Consider the following 13197-nt stretch of genomic DNA (forward strand, 5'->3'; position numbering starts at 1 on the left):
TCTCTCAAAAATTGTTTCTGAAATACAAACCAAACAAACCCACAGAGTTTTGATAGCCCCAAAACAATAGAAAAATAGTCGGAATAAAAACTCAACTTCCAAATAGAGCATTAAGGTATCAGTGGTTTCTTGAATCAACTTGCGTTTTTATTCAACTTCCATTTTTATTTTTATTCAACTTCCATTTTTAGTTTTATTTACACGCCTTTTCGTAAAGGAGTATATGGACATATTTTTGAAATTGGGTCCGCATGAGTACTGTCATTTTGAGAAATTTATTAAAGATAAGACAATTAACGTGTCGAGTATGATTAATACTCCACTGTTGGAAAAACCAATTGGTAGGGTTGTTTGGATTCCTCCTCCGGTGGATTGGATTAAAATCAATTCAGATGCATCATTCATCAAGATAGGTGGGATTGTTTATGCGGCAGCGGGGGTGGTTTTCTGAGATCATTTGGGTACGATCAAAGCTATGCATGCTATACCACTAAAAGGTGTACGCGACAGCTACGAAGCTAAGTTAAAAGCTATCGAATGTAACCTCATTCTAGCTCAACAATATGGGTTCACAAAGATATTAATACGGTTGGATAACTCATTCATTGTTAAAGCTATTAAATGCGGCGAATTACCAGTGAAACATTACGATCTCTACAGTTATGGAATTATTGCTTTATTTATTTTTATTTAGAATTTTTTCAAATGATATTTTTTTCATTTCACTAATGCATTTTTTGTACCTACAGAACATTGCCTCTTAAAGAGTTCAAGAGATACATGTTTGATTACATCCCTAGAGAGGGAAATCAGGCTGCGAATTTTTTGGCTACAAGAGCCAGAGATTGTATGCTACGACCAACATCGAAGACTACTGTAGAAATTTGCTGTGCTTTTGACACAGTAAGAGATTGTTGCAAGGATGACTTGCAGAGCAGACTTACTTTAGGCTTAAAGCACAGAAAACAGGTTTCAATAGTTTTACATTTAATAAGCCTAATATTTGCTATTATGTTAATTTTCACATGTCGTCGTTCTAGATGATAGTTTGGGACAATTTAATAGTTTCACATTTAACAGTTTATTGGGTTCTTCGTGCAGGGACCCTTGTCGCACTTGCGGTGATTATTGGGGCACATGCAGATTCATGCAATGCTGAATCTTGTGTTCTACTTCGAATTTTGTAGCTTGTGCAAGGTCCTCTCTTCTCATTTCTAAGGCTTGGGACTATGAAAACTTATTGTAAAACATCCAAAACTTGTAGAAAAACATGAAAACATTATTTATTTCAAAGTGACAAGATCAAAACAAAGTTTTTCATCAAGAATTCTCACCACCCTAATCTCTTTTAACTTCACCATAACTTAATCTTTCCCCAACTTTTACTAGTCGTGATGATCAAAACAAAGGATATAGTGAAGAACTTACCTCAACTCAAAGGTTCGGGTGCTAAGGTTCAAGATCTTCAAGCTCAAATTCTTGTTCTTCCTTTTCTTTCTCTTTTCTTCTTCCTGTCACCTCTTCTTGCTTTCAAACTTCCAGCAATTTCTCTCTCCTCTAAGCTGAATTTTTTAATATATAATTGAAGAGAGACACTTGTCTCTCAAGGGTGCAACCTAGCCTAATCTTCTGAGTAGAGGTGTAAGGAACCTAGGTGTGGTGTGTGTATGCTTCTCCTTTGTGGATGGTTCCCTTTCTTGCATGCTTCACCAAATCTCTAATCCTCTCTCCTTAGCTTAGCTAATCAAGCTTAGTGTTAATTAATCAAGGTTAGATCTTAATCACTCCAATTAGTTTAATTAATCTTGATTAGGACTAATTAATCCTACTTAGTTATCACTAATCTTAATTAACATTTCTAACTTAACATCAAATTGTCAAGAACATTAGTCTAAGTTCTTTAAGCTCCTTGATTAGTGAATAGAACAACTCAAAACATAATCTAAACTTGAAGTCATTTACATTAGTTTAGGATCTTTAAGCTCCTTGATTAGTGATTAGGACAACTCAAAACATACTAAATCTAAACTACGGGATTTTTTTTTTAAAACATGCATGTTTAACTGATTTTAAAATTTCAGATTTTGTACAAGATGGATCTGATCCATATGTGCAAGAAAGCAGCTTTGCTAATAGCTCAACAAGTTTTCTGGGTATGATCACTACCAATTAGAATTTTTTTCTATTCATTAGGTAGTGATATGTTTCTGATGCCTCACCACTCTTGATCACAAGAGCAGTTTCAGTTGGAATTATTCCTTTACAAGGAGGTAAAAGTTACTTTACCTTTTTATTTTTATGAGAACATGTGTGCTTTCTGATACGAAATCATTTGGCTGTATGTTTATGTGGTGCTCTTCCTCTATAGCTTTCACTACCAAATAGGAGCTCCCTTAACTTGGAGAATGCAAATTTTCTTTCAGAAATTCTAAATCAGATTTCACATGCATTAACTTCTCATTTGGCACTCAATCAGCCCACAAGGAATGTTTATGGCTTTACCATAGTTATAGCCGAATACGGCCTAAACTTGGTCGAAATAGGGCTTTCGGGAGAGAAAATTCAAAACAACCCCCAAACCATCGTGTGGCTCTCACGGACAGCTTCTCCATGACAAATAGGACTTGTGACAACTGGCGGAATGTAATTTGGACCTATAGGTTGGGAGTTAGAGTCGAATAAGCCCTAAACTTAGTCGAAAAAGGGATTTCCGGGGGCAAAAATTCAAAACATCCCCCAAACAACCATGTGGCTCACATGGATAGCTTCGCCATGACAAATAGGACTTGTGAGAACTGACGGAACGTAATTCGGACCCGTAGGTTGGGAGTTAGAGCCGAAAACGCCCTAAACTTAGTCAAAAAAGGGTGTTTCGGGGGCGAAAATTCAAAACAGCCCCCGAACCACCGTATGGCTCACACGGATAGTTCCACAATGACAAATAGTACTTGTGAGAACTGACAGAACGTAATTCGGACCAGTAGGTTGGGAGTTAGAGCCGAATACACCCTATACTTCGTCGAAAAAGGGCGTTTTAGGGAAAAAATTCAAAACAGCCCCCGAACCACTGTGTGGCTCACACGGACAATTCCCCCATGACAAATAGGACTTGTGAGAACTGACGGAACGTAATCCGAACCAGTAGGTTGGGAGTTAGAGCTGAATACGCCCTACACTTAGACGAAAAAGGGCGTTTCGGGGGCGAAAATTCAAAACAGCTCTCGAACCACCGTGTGGCTCACACGGACAGTTCCCCCATGACAAATAGGACTTGTGAGAACTAACGGAATGTAATCCGGACCAATAGGTTGGGAGTTAGAGCTGAAAACACCCTAAACTCAGTCAAAAAATGGCGTTTCGGGGGTGAAAATTTAAAACAACCCCCGAGCCACTGTGTGGCTCACACAGACAGTTCCACAATGACAAATAGGATTTGTGAGAACTAACGGAATGTAATTCGGACCTGTAGGTTGGGAGTTAGAGCTGAAAATGCCCTAAACTTAGTCGAAAATGGGCGTTTTGAAGGCGAAAATTCAAAGCAGCCCCCAAACCACCATGTGGCTCACACGGACAGTTCCCCCATGATAAATAGGACTTGTGAGAACTGACAAAACGTAATCCGGACCAGTAGGGAGTTAGAGCCGAAAATGCCCTAAACTTAGTCAAAAAAGGGCGTTTCGAGGACGAAAATTCAAAACAACCCCCAAACCACCATGTGGCTCACACAAACAGTTCCCCCATGACAAATAGGACTTGTGAAAACTGACAGAACGTAATTCGGAACCGTAGGTTGGGAGTTAGAGCCGAAAACGCCCTAAACTTAGTCGAAAAAGGACGTTTCGGAAGCAAAAATTCAAAACAGCCCCCGAATACGCCTTACACTTAGTTGAAAAATGTGCAACACTTTAGTTAAAAAAGCAACAACTTTTTTAAAATAATATCTACACATTCTAATAATTGCCTTTATGTATTTATAGGACGAAGAAATTACGTATTACATTGTTCGTGCAGTTGGTTAGAATAAATATTGCATGATACATATATATATATATATATATATACTTTCTTTTATTTCCAAGAAGACATTTCTCGATTGTTCTACCTTAAATGCATGTTAGAACATGTTCCATATGGCTGACTAAATTGATATTTTGTAACCAATTCTAATGTTTCGTTTTTTGTTTTTCTTTGTAGATATTGTTGCGTGGACTTGTGAATAATCCATATTGGTGTATGAAGAAGAATTTTCACTTTTGTATAGAACTAATATAATACTTTTGTCGTCCTCAGCTTTTGTGTAGTTCATTATTACTGATTGGCAATCAACAGATAATGACTGTCATGGTACATAGATCACCTTCTGTCGTGGTACATATATAGCATTTGTCGGCGTACATATAGGACATTTTGTCATGGTCCATAGAAAACTTTTGTCATGGTACATATATCACCTTTTGTTGTGGTACAGATTACGATGGTAATATGTACCATGCCAAATGGTAATTTCTCTTGGTAGTAAATGTATTTTTTTATATATGGAGGGCTTTGATTTTTGTATGATATATTTTGTGTGAAATTATTATTTTAGTTTGGACAATAGTTGATTTGTATGGACTTTAATATTTAATTTTATTTATTTTTGGTATAAATGGATGCAGATTGTGGAATGATTGATAGTATGTATCATTTTGTTTTTATACGTATTACAGGTTACATTGTATATAGACAGGTTGTGGAGAAATTATAATTTTACGATAAAACATAATATCATGTTTTTGGCGACTAAACAATTAGTAGCTAAAAAGAAATTGGGAAAAGACATTTGGCGACTAAAAGTTTTGTAGCCAAAAAAAAAAAAGATATTTGGCGACTAAAAGTTTTGTAGCCAAAAAAAAAAAATATAGACATTTGGCGACTAAAACTTTAGTAGCCAAAAGAAAATCAAACATTTGGCGACTAAAATATTTCGTAGCTAAAAACAAAGGGGGTGTTTGGTGGGGCTTTTTTGAGCCAACTTATGGCTTCTGGCTTTTAAAAAGTTATTTCGGACTGTTTGGTTAAACTTATTTCAAACAGCTTCTGATTCTAATAACCTATTTTAAGTCAAAAAAGTTGATTCTGAGAAGCTGCTCACCCCTTGCTTCTGATTATCAGCTTCTGCTTGGACATATTAATTTACGGTTATACTCATAAATTTTTTTATTTTTTATTTTTTTAAAAATAGAAAAAGACCCAAATGGACTATAAAATATTATTATTATTTGTTATGAGAAATGTAGACAAATAGTGAATAATAAAAAATAAAAATTAATTGAAAAAGTTACTTCACAGCTTATTTAATAAACATTACTCAGCAACTTAAATCTATAATCTAACAGTTATACCAAACAGATTAACAGCTTCTGATTAAAGTCATAATCTATAATCTGTTAAGCTATAATCTATAATCTGTTTTAACAGCTACACCAAACAGCACCAAAAAACTAAATTATAAGCACACTTTTGGCGAGTAAAATTTGAGAAGCCAAAAATGTAGAACTTTAGGCTACCAAATATTTAGTAGCCAAAAGAGAAACTCTTTGCCGACTAAACATTTAGTAGCCAAAGATGTGGACTTTCGGCGGCTAAATTTTTAGTAGCCAAAAAAGAACTCTTTGCCGACTAAAATTTTAGTAGCTAAAAAGGTGGGACTTTAGGCGACTAAAAGTTTGGTCACCGAAAATGGTCTAATTTAATGTAATGTCCAACCTTTTGGCCACTAAATATTTAGTCGGCAAATGAATATTTAGTCGCCAATTAGCTTTCCCGACTACTCTTCGGCTACTAATTTTGCGACCAAAAATTTAGTCGCTAAAGCCCTTCGGAGACTAAAAATTGACTTTTGGCGACTAAAAATTTAGTCGCCAAAAGTGAAAATTCTTGTAGTGTACATATTCGAAACAATTTTACAAACAAATATGACTCGAAATATTCCAATTCTTGCAAAGTTAGTCTATACTTGTTTATGCACATCACATAGCAATGCTAGCCTAATAAACCGGAACAAAAGCATATAATGTTGATAACATTCATATCATGATTAGTAGAGGCCGATCTTTGATCGGGCGAGCATGGGTACTCAAATTCATTCATGACCTTCCCCTCTCGTACCCAAGTTCCCGAGCCAAGACAATCTTGGTAATGATGAACACGTGGCCTTTGGCACAAGTCATAGGTTTCCTAAATTTTTCAAAAATATTTAGGTAGCGACTCTGTGTCTGGCAAAGCAGTCTATTTTTGGCATTTTTGATTCAAAATTGATTTTCCAAAAGATTTTCTGAATTTGGACTCTTTGGTGATTATCTATTTCATATTGCACTTGTGAGATCAGATTCAGAGCTGCGAGAGTCCGAACTGTAGGGCTTATTTCGAACTTCTGAAAAGGGGCGCGAAAAAGTCAAGCTACAATTTCTGGCGACTCTGCTAGGGATTTAGAGAACTTGACTCGAACTTCATGATGTGAAATTTTATCTGCATTTATATGTTTCATTGCATTGCATTTGCATTGGTGCGCCTAAGTCACTGTGTTTGCTATCTACTATTCCTGGACGGTTTGTCGGAGGCTTGCCTAAAAAGCTTTCTAAAAGGCTGACCGGTCATGGGCTCTACCACAATGGGAACACAACCCTTGGATCTAGACTACCGCTGTACTGTTTGATCCTCCTTTCACTTCTCGGTGTTAGGTGCGAGAGGTATATTAGGTAGTCTTGCTGAGATACCCTTTTGACCATTTGGCCTAGTTGCATATCGAAAAGCCGTAGAGACTGTTCCAAACTAAGACAAGATGCTCACCCGAATATGGTATTGCGTGAAACCACATTGTTTGAATAGTGTACCCTAGCTCCTGACGAAACTAGGACAGTGAAACCCTAAACCTCTCATAAGGGTGTTTTGAATGCTTTTGTGCAAATGTGAAAATTTTGGAAATGTATAATGCAATCCTCGGAGAGTCTTAATATTGAGGCGATTCCTTTCAAACTTGAGGATCATATCAGAATCAGATTTGGGTCAAAATCTAGGGGTTTGTGTTCAATATGGGTGAATTTTCAACAAAACCAGAAGCATGGTCCAAAATTGTATCTTGCTTTGCTTTAACCAGCATATCCGGTATCCCGATCTGATGGAGCATTTGTTTTTAATGCTAGGTTTGTCTGAACCAGGGAAGGAGCAGTACCAGCCTTCACCCATAATAGTCCATCTAATTCCAGAAAAAAAAACCCACTCAGCAAAAGGTCTAGTCTATCTGATCCCTAAAAGCCAGCTCAGAAAAGATCCGATCCCATCAAGTATAACCGGGTCGAAATTCTTGTTAGTCAGCTCTTAGCTTACACCCATCCATTTCCCCGATTGCCAACCCAGCAGACCCGTGATGACACATAGTCCAAAAGAAGTTGTGGCCATGATAACGACGTTAAACCAGGGAATTGCCATGCAGGATGAGACCAATGCTGAAATGCAACGCCCATCTGGGGCATCTACTACACTTTCAGTCTCGGGCCCCCAGCCGAACTTTGATCCACCTCTGCCAACTGAAGATTTGCAAGGTCTGGATCCTCGAGAAGGGTTGGCTCAAGCTCAAGTTTTCAAACCCCTGTTGCAGCCTAATGAGGGGCTTTATCCCATTGATACTAATGATCTCGATCCGACCTTGTTAAAAATTGCTGACCTTGAGAAGTAATTCAAAAAGGCACAGGGAATTACCTCCATTCCCGACATTGAGGATAGGTACACCGAGGCTGCCGTAAGACTCCCAGACAGATTCAAAATCCCACACATTGACCATTTCGACGGGCCTGGAGATCCTATGGTACATATCTGGCTTTTCTTGGACGAACTGAAACCAATGGGTCTGACTAAACCTCAAAAACTCTCTCTGTATGGAAGAACCCTGTCAGGCATAGCAGCCACTTTGGTATGCCAAGTTGGAGGATAAAGTGAAGCAGAATTGGGAAGAGTTGGCTAAGGCGTTTGTCAATCAGTACTCTTACAATACCCAACTTGAAATGACCATTCAAGAGCTTGAAACAACCCACCAGAATCTTAAAGAACCTTTTGTGGAATTTGTTGCACTGTGGAGAGCAAAGGCCGCACAAATGACAGATCGACCTTCTGAGAGGGACTAAGTGTGGATAGTGGTGCCGAATCTTGAGCCTGATATGCTAAAAAAGTTAATAGTTGCTCCACTATTCACTTTCAAAACTTTGCATGAATTAGGGGTTTAGATTGAGAGTACATTTAACAGAGGGATTATTTCCTAAACAAGTGAACCAACAAGGAGGATGTTTTCCGGGAGTACCAATGCTATTCCCAAACCCACTGAAATCAACACCGTCGCCACTCCCAAAACTGCCGACCCATTTGCCAATGCCAACCCACAAACAGCCGGCCTAACCCGAGCTCAAGGCAGAACTTTCACCCCCTCTTTATGAGCCTAACCAACGCACTAAAAGTCCTGATCGAAAAAGGGTATCTCAAGGCCCTTGATCCCCAACCTCTTCCTGATCCACTCCCTGCCAGACATAACCCCACCAAATACTACGTGTATCATCAGCGACACGGTCATGGCACTGATCGTTGCTACCGCCTTCGTCATGAGATTCAGAATCTCATTGACAACCAGATAATAGCTCCACCTCAAGACCCCAATGTTACCACCAACCCACTTCCCATCCATGACCGAATATCTCTTGCCACCTTAACATCATCCATATCCTCCCATCTGCCTTCAACCCCAGCATATACATCACCCCGGCCCATTTACCCAAGCTTGAGGTGTTTATTCCAGAAAGTATTGATTTATGCATGATAGATGCACCTAATCCAGTTCAGGTATGCCAAGGGTGCCAAATGGGTGAACCCACTACTGCTGAGATGTTGGGAATGATTGAAAACCTTCAAGGAACGGTGACAGATTTGACATTTGGGGTTTCGATCCCATCAAAAAGCTTCCCAATCTTGGGGCGAGCTACAGTTGAAAAGGGCCAACCAGAAACTATCTCAAGTCTAGGTAATGACAGATTAACAACAAACGGGCCTCACTTCGATATAGCCACCCAATCCCTTAGCCAAGCAGAAGCAAGTGGCATGAATAAAGCCGGGACAAGTATTGATCCTTGTGCGCAATTCCGGTGGGCTATTAAGACTTTGAAGGTCAAAGGGTTGAACAAACAACAAGTGCTTACAGTTGTTGCAAAAACTGTAGATTACATTTTTTTCGCTCAGGATGAGAGCATTTTGAATTAGAGAGCAAACAATAAAAAGGGATGCTTTACCCGAAACACCAATCCTAATTCCAATCCCAAGCCTATGAATACTCGACCAACACCCGCCACTTCATTTGCCAATATTTCTAAACTGAATGCTTCCTCCTCCCAAAAATGAACCTTCGCCCAACTCCATATGAGCCTAACCTGTGCATTGAACGTACTGATGGAGAAAGGGTATCTCAAACTGCTCAATCCTCGACCTCTCCCTAATCCTCTCCCACCTACACACGACCCTACCCAATATTGCGCATTCCATCAACAGTACGGTCACCATACTGACTGTTGCTTTCGCCTTTGCCATGAAATTCAAGATATTATTGACAACAAAGTCATCACCTCACCTTAAAATCCCAAAACTGTTAATAACCCCCTCCCTGGCAGCAATAGATTGTCATTCCATAACATAAAACCCACCCACAGCTTGCCAACAACCATCCATTACCCTAGCCAACACATTGTACCTGCCAATGAGCCTAAACCTATTGTGTTCATTCCCGAATCTTCTAATTCTGATCTGAGCAAAATTAACAAAATCTTTGAAGGGATGGAAAGTTTACTCGATCTTGATGAGTTCAAGCTTGATGAAGCAGTGATGCCAGCACTGGTGGTTGGAATGATGAATCTTAGTCTCAGCTAGGGTAATTGTCGAAATCACTTGGAAAGGACCTTCTGAACTAGGGGCATGGTGCCAACACACTTTTGCTGTGTGGACTTCCAAGACGTAGGTCTCCCTGCAAAAGTGAACAGAAATCCTAATGTAGATCTTCTACCATCAAGATCTCCTGCCATATCTGAATCCGTATAGCCTTCTAAGACTAGTTTAGCATCTCTAAAGCACAAACACATTTTTGCCGTACCCTTGAGGTACCTCAATAACTCCAGTCCCAATCCCCTACCTCTACTTCCCTCTAACACCACCAAACCAACTCCACAAGCATAATCCCCAACCACCACCATCATCATCATCATCACTACTCAAAATACAATCGGCCACCTCCATCTCAAACAAAACCCAAAGAGAGAGAGAGAGAGAGTAGATTCAAACCAAATTCCAACCAGATCTCGACCAGATTCGTAAAGACATACCTTCGCGTGCTAATCTTTACTAACCCTGACCTCTATGTATGAAATACATGGATTCCATTGCACAAATCAGACTGTTCAAAACTCATAAAACAAAACAATGTGTGTGTACATATATATAGACTGACTTAAATGCATGAGTTCCATACAGAACAATTCAATAACATAATACTTGAACAAATTTGAATCAATTAAGGTGAGAAAAAGAAAAGCAAATTAGTACCATATCCAAGTAAGACCAGAATTGGTCTAATTCACATGGTGCCCTATCACCGTCAGAGAATGCATTTAAGGATAGAATGTGATTCAAATTAGTGCTTTAGTACCTTTAAAAGAAACAACTTAAGGCCATGATTAATATATTGCAAAACCTAAATGTCCTTAAAATTTAGTCAATGTTATACTACTCCATGGTGTTATGACATCATTTATCGTGAGATGACAATTTTTGAGTTAAGGTAATTTTTCGAAATCAAAGATGAGAAGTAGCCTAGTGATATAGAGTAGGGTCACATTTGATTCGGAGATAAGGGGACAACCTATGACTAGCTTATCCCATCATATTTTAAATTTGTGACTTCGGATAACTTTCTAAAATAGATATTATGTTTTTTTGGGTTCATACTTCTTTCCCAATATTTAAAATGGGGAAAATTACTTATCATTTTTATATGATAAAATGTGAAGTATTCCCAATCTAAAAAAATAAAGAAACAGTTTTTATTTTCATGCATACGTATAAAATATATTTTTATTTGTTATCATGACCCTTTGTGTCAAGTACTAAATCTTTTGGAATTTTTTGTGAATACAATATGAGTTAAAAAAATTTTCCGTTTCCCTTTTCCTTTGCCTATCCAAATTTCTATCAAGATTAGCTAAATACAACATAAATATAAAATATGAAAAATAAAAAATTAAATCTAATTGAATAAGTAAAATTCACACAGAATATTGACAAGTAAATCATACCTTTATTTATTTATTTTTTTCCGACTACACTCATGCCATCAAAATTTCCAAAGTTCGAAGTAAACCTATTTTATTACCAAAAAAAAAAAAAAAAAGAGGAAGATGATATATAAGCATTTGCTCTTGTTTCCAAGCATTAGAAAACATTTAGAAGGGCAAATTACACCGATGGTCTCTACATTTTGTTATCATTTTGATCCTTACACTTTTAATTGACTCACTTTTTACCCATAATTTTAGATTTTTTTTTTTATCAATTTGGTTCAATTTTACAAAAAATTAATACTGAATTATTGGTTGATGTTAACTCACTCAGTTAAATAAATTTATAATTTTGTCATTAAAAATATAACACACGTCAAGAATTGTAATAATTGGATAAAATTGAGATAAAGTCATAAAATAATGATAAAAATTAAGCCAATTGAAATTATAAGGATCAAAATAGAGGGATCGTAATTTGCCCTATTTAGAAAATAAAACAATAGCAAATCCAAAATAGTGAAATCAGGATCTTAGAAAAATTACCTGAAGACTGAGGAGGCATGTCTCTCACTACTTTTCAGTCCCAACCCCCTAAAACGATGAAACCGATGGGATGAAGAATGGGTTTATAACAGTTCCAAAAACCTACCAATCAATTTGAAAAAATATCCATGAAAACCATTGGAAAATAACCAGATCAATTAAAAAAAAAATACACGGATTAAAAAAAATGTAAAATAGCAAGATCAAAAAAAAAATGATTAATAAAATAACCAGATCAATTTAAAAATAAAAAATAAAAAATACACAGATGTTTATTCACGAACTCAACACATGAGGTAAAGGGTCTCAATCTATAAAATGATAGAAAAAACTAAATACTTACTCGAAAACAGAACGAATTTTCTTGTTCCTCTTGAATCCTAAGCCAATTGTTCAAAGCCCGTTTTTTTTTTTTTTTTTTTTTTTGTCCCACCGATATGACAAAATGGAAGAACAATAAAGTTATGAGATAGATTTGCCAATAAAATTTGATTTAGCGATCGTGTGGGCAACTTTGATTTATATAACACTTGGAATATCTTAGTACACACTTACTACTACTAAGTTCACACAAAATACAAATTGAATTTTTTTTTTATTTTTTCTCAATTCATATTAATAATTTTTAAATAATATTGCTATGTATCTTAAATATTCTACCAAATCTATGACATAAGATGGGACTCACACAAATCCATATGTGTGTAGGTCCCACACACCCATGTAAGAGATTTGTTATAATATTTAATAAAATATTTGAGTTTCCTAACATAACTCATTTTTAAATAATATTGTCTAGCTTCATCAATTTTAAACATTTAACTTTAACCCTAGCCACTATCCGTGGTCTTCGTTGCCGTTACCATTGGTAACCATGTCATCCCCTCTTGGCCCATCGTCTTTTGCCCTTCAACCGCTAATACCTTCCTATTTTACATAAATTTTAATTTTTTCTCTCTGTATGTAGAGCGGGGCCGGTAATACCTTCCTATTTTACATAATTTGTTAAATAACATGTGCTATTTTAGCACATGTAAACTACAAGAAATCTGATCAAAAAAAAAAAAAAAGAAAAAGAAAAAAAGACTATAAGAAAATTTATGAGACTTTCCGATACATATTTTTTTAGGAGGGGACTTCTAGGTAAATTTCCCAAATACAAAAAACAAAAAACAAAAAACAAAAAACAAAAAGAAGAAGAGCAATCTTAAACCTATATATCGTGTTATGAAAATATAAATTGCATTTTCATAGATAGATAGATTGTCATTAATTATCACTCATACATTTTTTGAAATCTTTACCTTAA

At 36.8% G+C, this 13197-nt stretch overlaps 1 long non-coding RNA gene across 1 annotated transcript in view; it reads right to left on the reverse strand.

Moving 5' to 3' along the window:
• The window catches only part of LOC114284806 (uncharacterized), a 40052-nt gene extending 27607 nt beyond the window's left edge, over positions 1–12445 (reverse strand). Inside the window, exons 1-3 of the long non-coding RNA XR_014329968.1 lie at positions 12232–12445; positions 11889–11990; positions 11361–11425 (exon numbers count right to left, since the gene is read on the reverse strand). This is a non-coding gene — a long non-coding RNA (uncharacterized LOC114284806). The remainder of the gene's footprint in view (positions 1–11360; positions 11426–11888; positions 11991–12231) is intronic.
• Positions 12446–13197: the final 752 nt, after the last annotated feature.

This window comes from Camellia sinensis, chromosome 5 (genome assembly GCF_055761805.1).
Source record: "Camellia sinensis isolate YWXY chromosome 5, ASM5576180v1, whole genome shotgun sequence".
Lineage (NCBI taxonomy): Eukaryota > Viridiplantae > Streptophyta > Magnoliopsida > Ericales > Theaceae > Camellia > Camellia sinensis.